Genomic DNA, 14,711 nt, shown 5'->3' on the forward strand with positions numbered 1-14,711 from the left:
TACTTGCAACTCCTGGACGGAGAACTAGGGTGAATAAGAAGCCGAGAGGGTCCATTGGTTTCGGGCCCAATGCATGGTAGTAGCTGATTCTTAAATCACACATACAGATCTCAGTGCTTAAGGTCGGCTTCAATGAAACAACCCACCATGTACTCCTACATGGCCTCTCATCGATACCTTTACCAAATCGTGTTCACCACACCACTCTCATTACCGACATAATCATTTCACTCCAGCCCATCACCCCGATGAACCAGACCTGACACGACTCTAAGCATAGCAGGCATAGCAAGGTAGGAACAACACATACATATGGCTCAAGCAACTCCTACACATGCTAGTGGGTTTCATCTAGTTACTGTGGCAATGACAGGTCATGCAGAGGAAATGGGTTCAACTACCGTAGCACACAGCAGTTTGAATCGCGTTGTCTTAATGCAGTAAAAGAGAGCAGGAGCGAGAACATGGGATTGTATCGATATGATCAAATGGTTGGTTGCTTGCCTGATGGTTCGATGCACTGATACGGTTCTTCGTTAGGGTAATCACGGTACTCCTCGGGGCAGAACCTGTCGCAAAGGACACCGATACACAACCATCACCAAACAATGTGCAACAATATGATGCATGCATGAAACATGGCAATATGAGTGTGTTGGGCTAATGCAACTAAAACCAGAAGGGTTTGAACAAATTTGAATCAAGGATTCAAATTTTAAGTTCAAATATGGCCTTTTAAAGTGCTTTTCCTTGTTCTGCTTAAAACATCAATTTAACTTGTTTGATCATGCATGAAAATAGTACAGATGGATAGATTGGATTTTTCTGATCATTTTTCATATATAATTTGTCCAATTTGGAGTTACAGAATAAAAGTTATGAATTTTTGAAGTTTAAATAATATTCTGGAATTTCCTGATTAAATTTAAATCCAGAAATTATAATTATTGCGCCAGCATGACGTCAGCATGACGTCAGTGGTCAACTGTGGCTGGCTGAAGTCAAACCTGACGTGTGGGGGCCACACGTCAGTGACAGGGGGGGTTTAACAGGTTTAAATTAATCCTAATTAGGGATTAGTGGCGCTGGGGCCCACTGTCAGTGTCAGGGGGGGGGTTGACTAACGGTAATTAGTACTAACTAACTACCTGTCCGACAGGGCCCACGCGTCAGTGACCCTGGGGGGTCAAACCTCAGGTCGGACAGGTCAAACCCGCCGGCGGCATGACGCCGGCGAGGCCCGAGACGGCGGCGAAAGTGCCTTTTGCCATTCCGGCAACCAAATGGACGGCGGAAGGCATCTACGTGTTGCTGAGGTTGAGCCGCGACTATTGGTGGTGGTGGTTGGGCTCGGGGTGGCCGGAGTTGACGGCGGCGAGCTCGGCTGCGGCCGCCGGGGTTCGGTCGTGCACGGGAACAGGGTTGGAGCTCGAAGTCGAGCGAAGCGAGGCGCTAGGGATGCTCTACGGGGTCTTGCGAACTCGTTGGACTCGCCGGGGTGACCAAATGGTCACCGGAGCTGCGTCGACGGCGAGCTCGGCGACGGCGGAGGTTCGGCCGTGGTGGGGAGGAGGCTACGGTGGGGAAACGAGGGGGAGGAGAGGGGGAAACGGTGGCGTAGCTCACCGCGGTTGCAGTGGGCTCGGGGACGCGCTGGAGACGGCGAATCGACGGCGACGGTGGTCGGAGCCCGAAGAGGGGAACGGCGACGTGACGGCGATGTAGGGCTTCCGGGGAGCTGTGGAGCGGTGGGGAGGAAGAGGGAGTCGAGGCGGAGCTCCTGAGCTAGTCGGGGGAGCGAGGGGTGGCCGGGGATGGCTGCTATGGCGAACGGCAGCGACGGTGGTGTTCGGCCGTGTGAGGGAGAGAGCGAGAGAGAGGAAGGAAGAGCCGGGAGAGAGTGAGAGAGAGCAGGGGGGATCGGGACGGCCTGCGGGAGTCGTCCACGCGGCCAGGAGCTCGTCGGCAAGCAGGAGGTGGCCGCGCGGCCGTGCGCGCGCGAGCATGCAGCAGCTTCGGGGCGAGGGGAGGAAGACGACGGAGGGCTGCAGTGGTGGGCTGGGCCGGCTGCTGGCTGGGCCGGCTGCTGGCTGGGCCGGCCAGCTGGCTGGGCCGCACAGTGGAGGAGCCCAGGTAAGTTTTCCCCTTTTTATTTCTGTTTCTGTTTTTATTTAATATATCTGCAACTTTGTTGAATTTAATAAAATACCTAGGCAACTTCAAAATTCACCAAACTATTCCTGGCCCATAGTTGGATTATTTCCAACATGAAACATTTTAGTTTGGAGATATTTGAGCATTTAAATATTTTATATAATTTTAAATGCCCAAATTCAAATATTTATGATTTAATTCAAAAACCCTAGGATGGCCTAGGAAAATGTGCACCATTTTTGGCAGAGGTTCTGAACCAAGACAAGAATGGTGGGCATTTTAGAAGGGCATTTCAGGTTCATTGAAAAATTATTTTAGTAACCCTAGTTGGTTTCAGAGGGGACTGGGGGTTCTGTCATCCCCATTTCAAGTTTCTGATGAAAGAGTAAACATGATGCAACACTCTAATGCATGACTAGCTAGGTTGTGACAAAATCTCTATGTCATCTCCTAGATGTAGCTACCACGCTCTATTTGGAGCTAATCCAAATAACTGTTCTACTTGGAGCTATTCTAAATTGTTGCTCCATTATATGTATCCGGTATCTCTACTCAGAGCTATCCGGATAGGTGTCAAGCTTGCATCGACGTAACCCTTTACGACGAACTCTTTTACCACCTCCATAATCGAGAAAAATTCCTTAGTCCACTAATTTCTAAGGATAACTTTGACCGCTGTCCTGTGATCCATTCTTGGATCACTCTTGTACCCCTTGACTAACTCATGGCAAGGCACACTTCAGGTGCGGTACTCAGCATGGCATACTGTAGAGCCTACGTCTAAAGTATAGGGGACGACCTTCATCCTTTCTCTCTTTTCTGCCGTGGTCGAGCTTTAAGTCCTAACTTCGTACCTTACAACTCAGGCAAGAACTCCTTCTTTGACTGGTCCATCTTGAACACCTTCAAGATCATGTCAAGGTATGTGCTCATTTGAAAGTATTATTAAGCATTTTGATCTATCCTTATAGATCTTGATGCTCAATGTTCAAGTAGCTTAATCCAGGCTTTCCATTGAAAAACACTTTCAAAATAACCCTATATGCTTTCCAGAAATTCTACGTCATTTCTGATCAACAATATGTCAACAACATATACTCATCAGAAATTCTATAGTGCTCCCACTCACTTCTTTGGAAATACAAGTTTCTCGTAAACTTTGTACAAACCCAAAATCTTTGATCATCATCAAAGCACACATTCCAACTCCGAGATGCTCACTCCAGTCCTTAGAAGGATTGCTGGAGCTTTGCATACTTATTAGCATCTTTTGGGATTGACAAAACCTTCCGGTTGTATCACATACAACCTTTCCTCAAGTATAACGTCGAGGAAACAATGTTTTGACATCCTATCTGCAAGATTTCATCAATCATGCAGTAACTGCTAATCCAATTCCAACAGACTCTTAGCATCGCTACGAGTGAGAAAACCTCACCGTAATCAACTCCTTGAACTTGTCGGAAAATATCTTAACGACAAGTCGAGCTTTCTTAATGGTAATTCTTACCATCATTGTCTGTCTTCCTTTTAAAATCCATCCGTACCCAATGGCCTTACGACCATCAAGTATTTCTTCCAAAGTCATGGATCCGTTCTCGAATTTTATGGCCTCGAGCCATTTATCGGAATCCGGGCCCACCATTGCTTCTCCATAGCTCGTAGGTTCATTGTTGTCCAGCAACATGACTTCCAAGACAGGATTACGTACCACTTTGATGTAGTACGTATCCTTGTCATCCCACGAGGTTTGGTAGTGACTTGATCCGAAGTTTCATGATCAATATCATAAGCTTCCACTTCAATTGGTGTAGGTGCCACAGGAACAACTTCCTGTGCTCTGCCACACACTAGTTGAAGAGACAGTTCAATAACCTCATCAAGTTTCCACCATCCTCCCACTCAATTCTTTCGAGAGAAACTTTTCCTCGAGAAAGGACCCGATTCAAGAAACAATCCATATTGCTTTCGGATCTGAATTAGGAGGTATACCCAACTGTTTTGGGTTTCCTATGAAGATGCATTTTATCCGCTTTGGGTTCGACCTTATCAACCTGAAACTTTTTCATATAAGCATCGCAGCCCCAAACTTTTAAGAAACGACAACTTAGGTTTCTCTAAACCATAATTCATACGGTGTCATCTCAACGGAATTACGTGGTTGTCACACCCTAGCTAGTCATGCATTAGAGTGTTGCATCATGTTTACTCTTTCATCAGAAACTTGAAATGGGGATCTGTGAAACCCTCAGAATCATTTTGAAAATGACCCAAATAAAAATTTCTCCAAAAGGGTCCAAGAAAATGCTCATGTTGATCTCTGAAAATATTGGACAGAGATAAAAATCAGACCAATATTTTTAGTGGCTCATGGACATTTATTTTGGGCATTTGGAATTAATGCATAAATATTTGCTTTGGAAATATATTTCTATATATATTAATATATGTCCAAATATTATGCCAATTATAAAGGAGCTCTGGAATAATATATCTAGCCCCTGAAAAAAAAATTGGCATAAGTTAAATAAATGATTTAATATATTATTTAAATCAAAACAAATGTCAGAAATTAGAAAACAGAAAAAAATAAAAGGTAGAAGCTTACCTGGGCTCCTCCACTGTGCAGCCCATCCAGCTGGCCGGCCCAGCCAGCAGGCGGCCCAGCCCGTCTCCCTCCTCTGTCGTCTTCGTCCCGACAGAGGGAGGGGAGTGTGGCCGGCGCGCGCGCGCGCCACCGCGCCACGCCACCTCTCTCCCTGCCTGCCTGCCCTCCCCTCCTCGCCTCGATGCCCTGGACGACGCCACGCCTCCCCCCTGCTCTCTCTCACTCGCCCTCGGCTCTTCCCTCCTCTCCCTCGCTCTCTCTCTCACGGCCGAACACCACCGTCGCCGCCGTTCGCCTTAGCAGCCGTCTCCGGCCACCCCTCGCTCCCCCGACTAGCTCAGAAGCTCCGCCACAACCCCCTCTTCCTCCCCACCGCTCCACGGGCCTCCGGAAGCCCTGCATCGCCGCCATGTCGCCGTTCCCCTCTTCGGGCTCCGACCATCATCGCCGTCGAATTCGCCGTCTCCAGCGCGTCCCCGAGCCCGCTTCGACGCCCACTGCAACCGCGGTGAGCTACGCCACCGTTTCCCCCTCTTCTCTCCCTCGTTCCCTCACCGTAGCCTCCTCCCCACCACGGCCGAACCTCCACCGTCGCCGAGCTCGCCGTCGACGCAGCTCCGGTGACCATTTGGTCACCCCGGCGAGTCCAACGAGTTCGTAAGGCTCCATAGAGCATCCCTAGCGCCTTGCTTCGCTCGCCTTCGAGCTCTAACCCCGTTTCCGTGCACGACCGAACTCCGGCGGCCGCAGCCGAGCTCGCCACCGTCGACTCCGGCCACCTCAGGCCCGGCCACCACCACCGTTCGACGCGCGGGAGCAAGGGCTCTCCAACGAGCCCAAGCACAGCCTCGCCCGTGCCCTGTAGCGCGATCCCGCATCACGCCGCCGTCTCGGACCTCGCCGGCGTCATGTCGCCGGTGGGGTTTGACTTGTCCGACCTGGGGTTTGACCCCCCAGGGTCACTGACGCGTGGGCCCCGTCGGCCAGGTGGACATCATTAGCGCTAACCACTGTTAGTTAACCCCTGACACTGACCAGTGGGCCCCAGCGCCACTAATTAGTAATTAGGATTAATTTAACCCTGTTTAACCCCCCTGTCACTGACGTGTGGGCCCCACACGTCAGGTTTGACCTCAGCCAGCCGCAGTTGACCACTGACGTCATGCTGACGTCATGCTGGCGCAATAATTATATTTCTGGATTTAATTTAAATCAGGAAATTCCAGAATATTATTTAAACTTCAAAAATTCATAACTTTTATTCTGTAACTCCAAATTGGACAAATTATATATGAAAAATGATCAGAAAAATCCAATCTATCCATCTGTACTATGTTCATGCATGATCAAACAAGTTAAATTGATGTTTCAAGCAGAACAAGGAAAAGCACTTTAAAAGGCCATATTTGAATTTGAAATTTGAATCCTTGATTCAAATCTGTTCAAACCCTTCTGGTTTTAGTTGCATTAGCCCAACACACTCATATTGCCATGTTTCATGCATGCATCATATTGTTGCACATTGTTTGGTGATGTTGTGTATCGATGTCCTTTGCGACAGGTTCTGCCTCCGAGGAGTACCGTGATTACCCTAACGAAGAACCGTATCAGTGCATCGAACCATCAGGCAAGCAACCAACCATTTGATCATATCGATACAATCCCATGTTCTCGCTCCTGCTCTCTTTTACTGCATTAAGACAACGCGTTTCAAACTGCTGTGTGCCACGGTAGTTGAACCCATTTCCTCTGCATGACCTGTCATTGCCACAGTAACTAGATGAAACCCACTAGCATGTGTAGGAGTTGATTGAGCCATATGTATGTGTTGTTCCTACCTTGCTATGCCTGCTATGCTTAGAGTTGTGTCAGGTCTGGTTCATCTGGGTGATGGCTAGAGTGAAATGATTATGTCGGAAATGAGAGTGGTGTGGTGAACACGATTTGGTAAAGGTATCGATGAGAGGCCATGTAGGAGTACATGGTGGGTTGTTTCATTGAAGCCGACCTTAAGCACTGAGATCTGTATGTGTGATTTAAGATACAGCTACTACCATGCATTGGGCCCTGAAATATGACCCCGCTCGACTTCTTATTCACCCTAGCTCTCTGTCCAGGAGTTGCAAGTAGTTTCTGGTGTTTGTAGTCTACTGGAGGCCGTGGACAGCGCTGACCGTAGGGGTGGGCTGTGATGCGGTAGGTACGTGGCACGGTGTACCGAATACCCGTTAGGTTTCTCGGGAACCCTGTTCACATCGTTCGGGGCCGTATGGGAAACCTCGGCTGGACTCCCTGCGGATGGAACCTGAATAGGCGATAAACCTGGACTAGAGGCTTAAGTGTTTAGGTAGGTCGTGGTCTACACCCACGTCGGCTTTCGCTTGAAGTCTGCCGAGCACATGTCGTGTGCAGACGCTAAGTGGTGGAAACATGTATGAAGAAGTACACCCCTGCAGGGTTAACATGATCTATTCGAATAGCCGCGTCCGCGGTAAAGGACTACTTGGTTGCCTATACAGTTCATAGACAAGTAAATGGAAACTACTAAAAGCCTCAAGATAAGAGTGAGTGCCGAGGATGGCTCTTCCGTAGGAAGACGGAGGCGGATCCTCGGTAGTGTATTGAATTGGTGAGTAGTGGACTCGTGTGCGCAAAAACCATTTCAAGTTGGAGTATCGTAGGATAGCCTAGCCAAGAGTCAAAGCTGGCTTGCTGCAATAACTCCACCAACCCTTCTTGATACTAAGCATGTATGTAGGATCTGATGTAAGTCTTGCTGAGTACCTTTGTACTCATGTTGCTATAATCTACATTTTTACAGAAGACGCTGCAACCCCTTCTGATGGGTTCTATGTAGACGTTGACATCAACGAGTAGGCTAAAGACCCAGGTGGTGACCCTGAGCTTGTGAAGGACCTTGTAGTATAGCTAGGCTTCCAAGCCTCTTTTATTTTACTAGTTGTCTGTACTCAGACAAGTTACTTCCGCTGCTGGTTTGTATGACTGTATGACTTGTATGTTGGGTCGTGAGACCCGTACCTTCGTGTATGTTATGTATGGCTCCCTGAGCCTTAAATAAAGTACTTGTGTCGTAGAGTCATGTTGTGATGCTTCGTTGTATTTGCACATATCGAGCATATTGTGTGTATGATTGAAATGCTTGGTATGTGTGGGATCTGACCATCTAGTTGTTTATCTTTAGTAGCCTCTCTTACCGGGAAATGTCTCCTAGTGTTACCGCTGAGCCATGGTAGCTTGCTACTGCTCTGGAACACTTAGGCTGGCCGGCATGTGTCCTTCTTCGTTCCTGTGTCTGTCCCTTCGGGGAAATGTCACGCTTTGAGTACCGGAGTCCTGTTAGCCCGCTACAGCCCGGTTTACCGGAGTCCTGCTAGCCCAGTGCTACAGCCCGGACCCACTTGCTGATGACCGACACGTTCGAAGCTGGGTCATGGATGCCTGTCCCTGTAATTCTGTGCCACTTTGGGTTTACGACTAGTCATGTCAGCCCGGGCTCTTTATCATATGGATGCTAGCGACACTATCATATACGTGAGCCAAAAGGCGCAAACGGTCCCGGGCAAAGGTAAGGCGACACCCGTGGGGATACCGTGCGTGAGGCCGCAAAGTGATGTGAGGTGTTACCGGCTAGATCGATGTGACATCGAGTTGGGGTCCTGACAGTGGTGCCCTATTTAAAGTGAATGTGGTTGTCTCTAATGCCTAACCCATGGACAATAGTGGTAATTCGATAAGAGACATCATGGTACGCACCATATCCAATAGGGTGCAACTATGATGTTCGGACACACCATCACACTATGGTGTTCCAGGCGGTATTAATTGCGAAACAATTTCCACAATGTCTTAATTGTGTGCCAAAACTCGTAACTTAGATATTCATCTCTATGATCTTATCATAGACATTTTATCCTCTTGTCACGATGATCTTCAACTTTACTCTGAAATTACTTGAACCATTCAATAATTCAGACTTGTGTTTCATCAAGTAAATATATTCAACATCTACTCGAATCATCTGTGAAGTAAGAACATAATGATATTCACTGCATGCCTCAGCACTCATTGGACTACACACATCAAAATGTGTTACTTCCAACAAGTTGCTATCTTGTTCCATCTTACTGAAACCGAGGCTTTTCAGTCATCTTGCCCATGTGGTATGATTTGCATATCTCAAGTGATTCAAAATCAAGTGAGTTCAAATGGTCCATTTGCATGGAGTTTCTTCATGCATATATACCAATAGACATGGTTCGCATGTCTCAAACTTTTCAAAAATGAGTGAGTCCAAAGATCCATCAACATGGAGCTTCTTCATGCATTTTATACCGATATGACTTACGTGGCAGTGCCACAAATAGGTGGTACTATCATTAATATCTTTTGGCATGAACATGTGTATCACTATGATCGAGATTTCAATGAACCATTCATTTTAGGTGCAAGACCATTGAAGGTATTATTCAAATAAATAGAGTAACCATTATTCTCTTTAAATGAATAACCGTATTGCGATAGACATAATCCAATCATGTCTATGCTCAACGCAAACACCAAATCTCGATGGTAGAGGGAGCGTGCGATGCTTGATCATATCAACATTGGAAACACTTCCAACACATATCGTCAGCTCACCTTTAGCTAGTCTCCGTTTATGCCGTAGCTTTTATTTTGAGTTACTAACACTTAGCAACCGAACCGGTATCTTATACCCTGGTGCTACTAGGAGTACTAGTAAAGTACACATTAACATAATGTATATCCAATATACTTCTATCGACCTTGCCAGCCTTCTCATCTACCAAGTATCTAGGGTAATTCTGCTCTAGTGACTGTTCCCCTTATTACAGAAGCACTTAGTCTTGGGTTTGGGTTCAACCTTGGGTTTCTTCACTGGTGCAGCAGCTGATTTGTCGTTTCATGAAGTATCCCTTCTTGCACTTGCCCTTCTTGAAACTAGTGGTTTCACCAACCATCAACAATTGATGCTCCTTCTTGATTTCTACTTTCGCGGTGTCAAACATCGCGAATACCTCAAGGATCATCATATCTATCCCTGATATGTTATAGTTCATCACGAAGCTCTAGCAGCTCGGTGGCAATGACTTTGGGGAAACATCACTATCTCATCTGGAAGATTAACTCCCACTTGATTCAAGTGATTGTTGCACTCAGACAATCTGAGCACAAGCTCAACGATTGAGCTTTTCTCCCTTAGTTTGCAGGCTAAGAAAATCGCCGGAGGTCTCATACCTCTTGACGTGGGCACGAGCCTGAAATCCCAATTTCAGCCCTTGAAACATCTCATATGTTCCGCGATGTTTCGAAAACATCTTTAGTGCCTCAACTCTAAACCTTTAACTGAACTATCACGTAGTTATCAAAACGTGTATGTCCGATGTTCGCAACATCCACAAACGATGTTTGGGGTTTGGCACACTGAGCAGTGCATTAAGGACATAAGCTTTCTACTGTCCGCATAATTGCTACTTTCAACTTTCAACTATATTTTCTCTAGGAACATATCTAAAACAGTAGAACTAAAGCGCGAGCTACGACATAATTTGTAAAAGGTCTTTTGACTATGTTCAAGATAATTAAGTTCATCTTATGAACTCCCACTCAGATAGACATCCCTCTGGTCATCTAAGTGATTACATGATCCGAGTCAACTAGGCCGTGTCCGATCATCACGTGAGACGGACTAGTCATCATCGGTGAACATCTTCATGTTGATCGTATCTACTATACGACTCATGCTCGACCTTTCGGTCTCCGTGTTCCGAGGCCATGTCTGCACATGCTAGGCTCGTCAAGTTAACCCTAAGTCTTTTCGCTGTGTAAAACTGTCTTACACCCGTTGTATGTGAACGTAAGAATCCATCACACCCGATCATCACGTGGTGCTTAGAAGCGACGAACTGTAGCAACGGTGCACAGTTAGGGGAGAACACTTCTTGAAATTTTGTAAGGGATCATCTTATTTACTACCGTCGTCCTAAGTAAACAAGATGCATAATCATAATAAACATCACATGCAATTATACAGTTGTGACATGATATGGCCAATATCATATAGCTCCATTGATCTTCATCTTCGGGGCTCCATGATCATCTTGTCACCGGCTTGACACCATGATCTCCATCATCATGATCTCCATCATCGTGTCTTCATGAAGTTGTCACGCCAACGACTACTTCTACTTCTATGACTAACGCGTTTAGCAATAAAGTAAAGTAGTTTACATGGCGTTCTTCAATGACACGCAGGTCATACAATAAATAAAGACAACTCCTATGGCTCCTGCCGGTTGTCATACTCATCGACATGCAAGTCGTGAATCCTATTACAAGAACATGATCAATCTCATACATCACATATATCATTCATCACATCCTTTTGGCCATATCACATCACATAGCATACCCTGCAAAAACAAGTTAGACGTCCTCTAATTGTTGTTTGCATGTTTTACGTGGCTGCTATGGGTTTCTAGCAAGAACGTTTCTTACCTACGCAAGACCACAACGTGATATGCCAATTGATATTTACCCTTCATAAGGACCCTTTTCATCGAATCCGTTCCGACTAAAGTGGGAGAGACTGGCACCCGCTAGCCACCTTATGCACCAAGTGCATGTCAATCGGTGGAACCTGTCTCACGTAAGAGTACGTGTAAGGTCGGTCCGGGCCGCTTCATCCCACAATACCGTCGAAACAAGATTGGACTAGTAACGGTAAGCATATTGAACAACATCAACGCCCACAACTACTTTGTGTTCTACTCGTGCAAAGAATCTACGCAATAGACCTAGCTCTGATACCATTGTTGGGGAACGTAGCGGAAATTCAAAATTTTCCTACGTGTCACCAAGATCTATCTATGGAGAGACCAGCAACGAGTAGAAAGAGAGTGCATCTACATACCCTTGTAGATCGCTAAGCGGAAGTGTTCAAGTGAACGGGGTTGATGGAGTCGTACTCGTCGTGATTCAAATCACCGATGATCCTAGTGCCGAACCGATGGCACCTCCGCGTTCAACACACGTACAGCCCGGTGACGTCTCCCATGCCTTGATCCAGCAAGGAGAGAGGGAGAGGTTGAGGAAGACTCCATCCAACAGCAGCACAACGGCGTGGTGGTGGTGGAGGAGCGTGGCAATCCAGCAGGACTTCGCCAAGCACCATGGGAGAGGAGGAGTAGGAAGAGAGGTAGGGATGTGCCAGAACTTCGTGTATAGCTCCCATGCGCCTCCCCACTATATATAGGGGTGGAGGGGCTGGTTTCTTGCCCTCCAAGTCCATTGGGGCGTTGGCCAAGGTGGGAGGAAAGAAATCCCATCATTTCCTCCCCCACCGATTGTTATCCCCCCTTTTTAGGGATCTTGATCTTATCCCTTCGGGATATGATCTTATTCCTTCTAAGGGGGGATCTTGTTGCGCCTTGACCAGGGGTGTGGGGCCTTGCCCCCACTACCCACATTCATGTGGGTCCCCCCATGCAGGTGGGCCCCACTCCGGAACCTTCTAGAACCTTCCCGGTACAATACCGAAAAAACCTGAACATTTTCCGGTGGCCAAAATAGGACTTCCCATATATAAATCTTTACCTCCGGACCATTCCGGAACTCCTCGTGACGTCCGGGATCTCATCCGGGACTCCGAACAACATTCGGTAACCACATACAAACTTCCTTTATAACCCTAGCGTCATCGAACCTTAAGTGTGTAGACCCTACGGGTTCGGGAGACATGTAGACATGACCGAGACGTTCTCCGGTCAATAACCAACAGCGGGATCTGGATACCCATGTTGGCTCCCACATGTTCCACGATGATCTCATCGGGTGAACCACGATGTCAAGGACTCAGTCGACCCCGTATACAATTCCCTTTGTCTAGCGGTATGTTACTTGCCCGAGATTCGATCGTCGGTATCCAATACCTTGTTCAATCTCGTTACCGGCAAGTCACTTTACTCGTTCCGTAACACATCATCCCGTGATCAACTCCTTGGTCACATTGCGCATATGATGATATCCTACCGAGTGGGCCCAGAGATACCTCTCCGTTTACACGGAGTGACAAATCCCAGTCTCGATCCGCATAAAACAATAGATACTTTCAGAGATACCTGTAGTGCACCTTTATAGTCACCCAGTTACGTTGTGACGTTTGATACACCAAAGCACTCCTACGGTATCCAGGAGTTACACGCTCTCATGGTCAAAGGAAGAGATACTTGACATTGGCAAAGCTCTAGCAAACGAGCTACACGATCTTTGTGCTAGGCTTAGGATTGGGTCTTGTCCATCACATCATTCTCCTAATGATGTGATCCCGTTATCAATGACATCCAATGTCCATAGCCAGGAAACCATGACTATCTGTTGATCACAACGAGCTAGTCAACTAGAGGCTCACTAGGGACATATTGTGGTCTATGTATTCACACGTGTATTACGATTTCCGGATAATACAGTTATAGCATGAATAAAAGACAATTATCATGAACAAGGAAATATAATAATAATACTTTTATTATTGCCTCTAGGGCATATTTCCAACATCTAGATCTTGGAGTTCTTCGTGTTCTTCTTTCGTTCTTCCTCTCATTTTTCCTCCCTAACATTAGTTGCTTTGGTGGGATTTGGGAGAGAAGGACTTGGGCACTCTGTATGCCCTTGCCATTGCATTTGGTGCATCAGTTTGAGTTCTCCACGGTGATACGTGGAAGTGAAGTTTGAGAAGCTTATTACTCTTGGGTGTTTGGGCACCCTAGAGCTTGTTCCTCTTGGGTGCCTTGGTGCCCTAGACGGTTGGTGGTGTTCGGAGGTCAATCATTGTGGTGTAAAGCTCCGGGCAAGCGTCGGGGTCTCCAATTAGGTTGTGGAGATCGCCCCGAGCAATTTGACGGGTACCGATGACCGCCCCCAAGGGTTGCCAAAGTGTACGGGTTCGGTGACCGCCCCCAAGGGTCGCCATTTGTACGGGTTCGGTGACCGCCCTCAAGGGTCCCTTAGTGGAATCACGGCATCTTGCATTGTGTGAGGGCGTGAGGAGATTACGGTGGCCCTAGTGGCTTCTTGGGGAGCATTGTGCCTCCACACCGCTCCAAACAGAGATTAGCATCCGCAAGGGTGTGAACTTCGGGATACATCATCGTCTCCGCGTGCCTCAGTTATCTCTTACCCGAGCCCCTTTACTTATGCACTTTACTTTGTGATAGCCATATTGTTCTTTGTCATCTATCTTGCTATCACATAGTTGCTTATTCTTGCTTAGCATAAGTTGTTCGTGCACATAGGTGAGCCTAGTTGTTGTAGGTTTTGTGCTTGACAAATTAACCGCTAGGTTTATTCCGCATTTGTTCAAACCTAAACCGTAATTATTTTAAAGCGTCTATTCACCCCCCCCCTCTAGGCGACATCCTCGTTCTTTCAGGAGTGCTGAAAGAGGAAATTGTGAAGGTAGTACATCAGTTTTTTATGACTGGGATGATGCCTGACGGTGTAAACGACACATCTATTGTGTTAATACCCAAGGCTCAACATACCTCCTCCCTAAAGGATTTTCGCCCTATTTCCCTATGTAATGTGATCTACAAGATAGTCTCAAAGTGCATGGTAAATCGTCTTCGACCACTCCTTACAGAGCTCATATCTGAAAACCAAAGTGCGTTCATCCCGAGAAGACTTATCTCAGATAATTCCATCATTGCATTTGAATGTTTACACCATATACAATCCAGTACTGGAGGCAATAATTTTTGTGCATATAAGTTGGATCTCTCCAAAGCTTACGATCGTGTGGATTGGGTTTTCCTGGAGCGTGCTCTTTTGAAGTGGGGATTTGCGAGAGAATGGGTCACCCATGTCATGGAGTGTGTGCGCTCGGTAAAGTTTGCGGTAAAGTTTAATGGAA

The sequence above is a fragment of the Triticum aestivum genome, chromosome 7B, assembly GCF_018294505.1.
Source record: "Triticum aestivum cultivar Chinese Spring chromosome 7B, IWGSC CS RefSeq v2.1, whole genome shotgun sequence".
NCBI lineage: Eukaryota > Viridiplantae > Streptophyta > Magnoliopsida > Poales > Poaceae > Triticum > Triticum aestivum.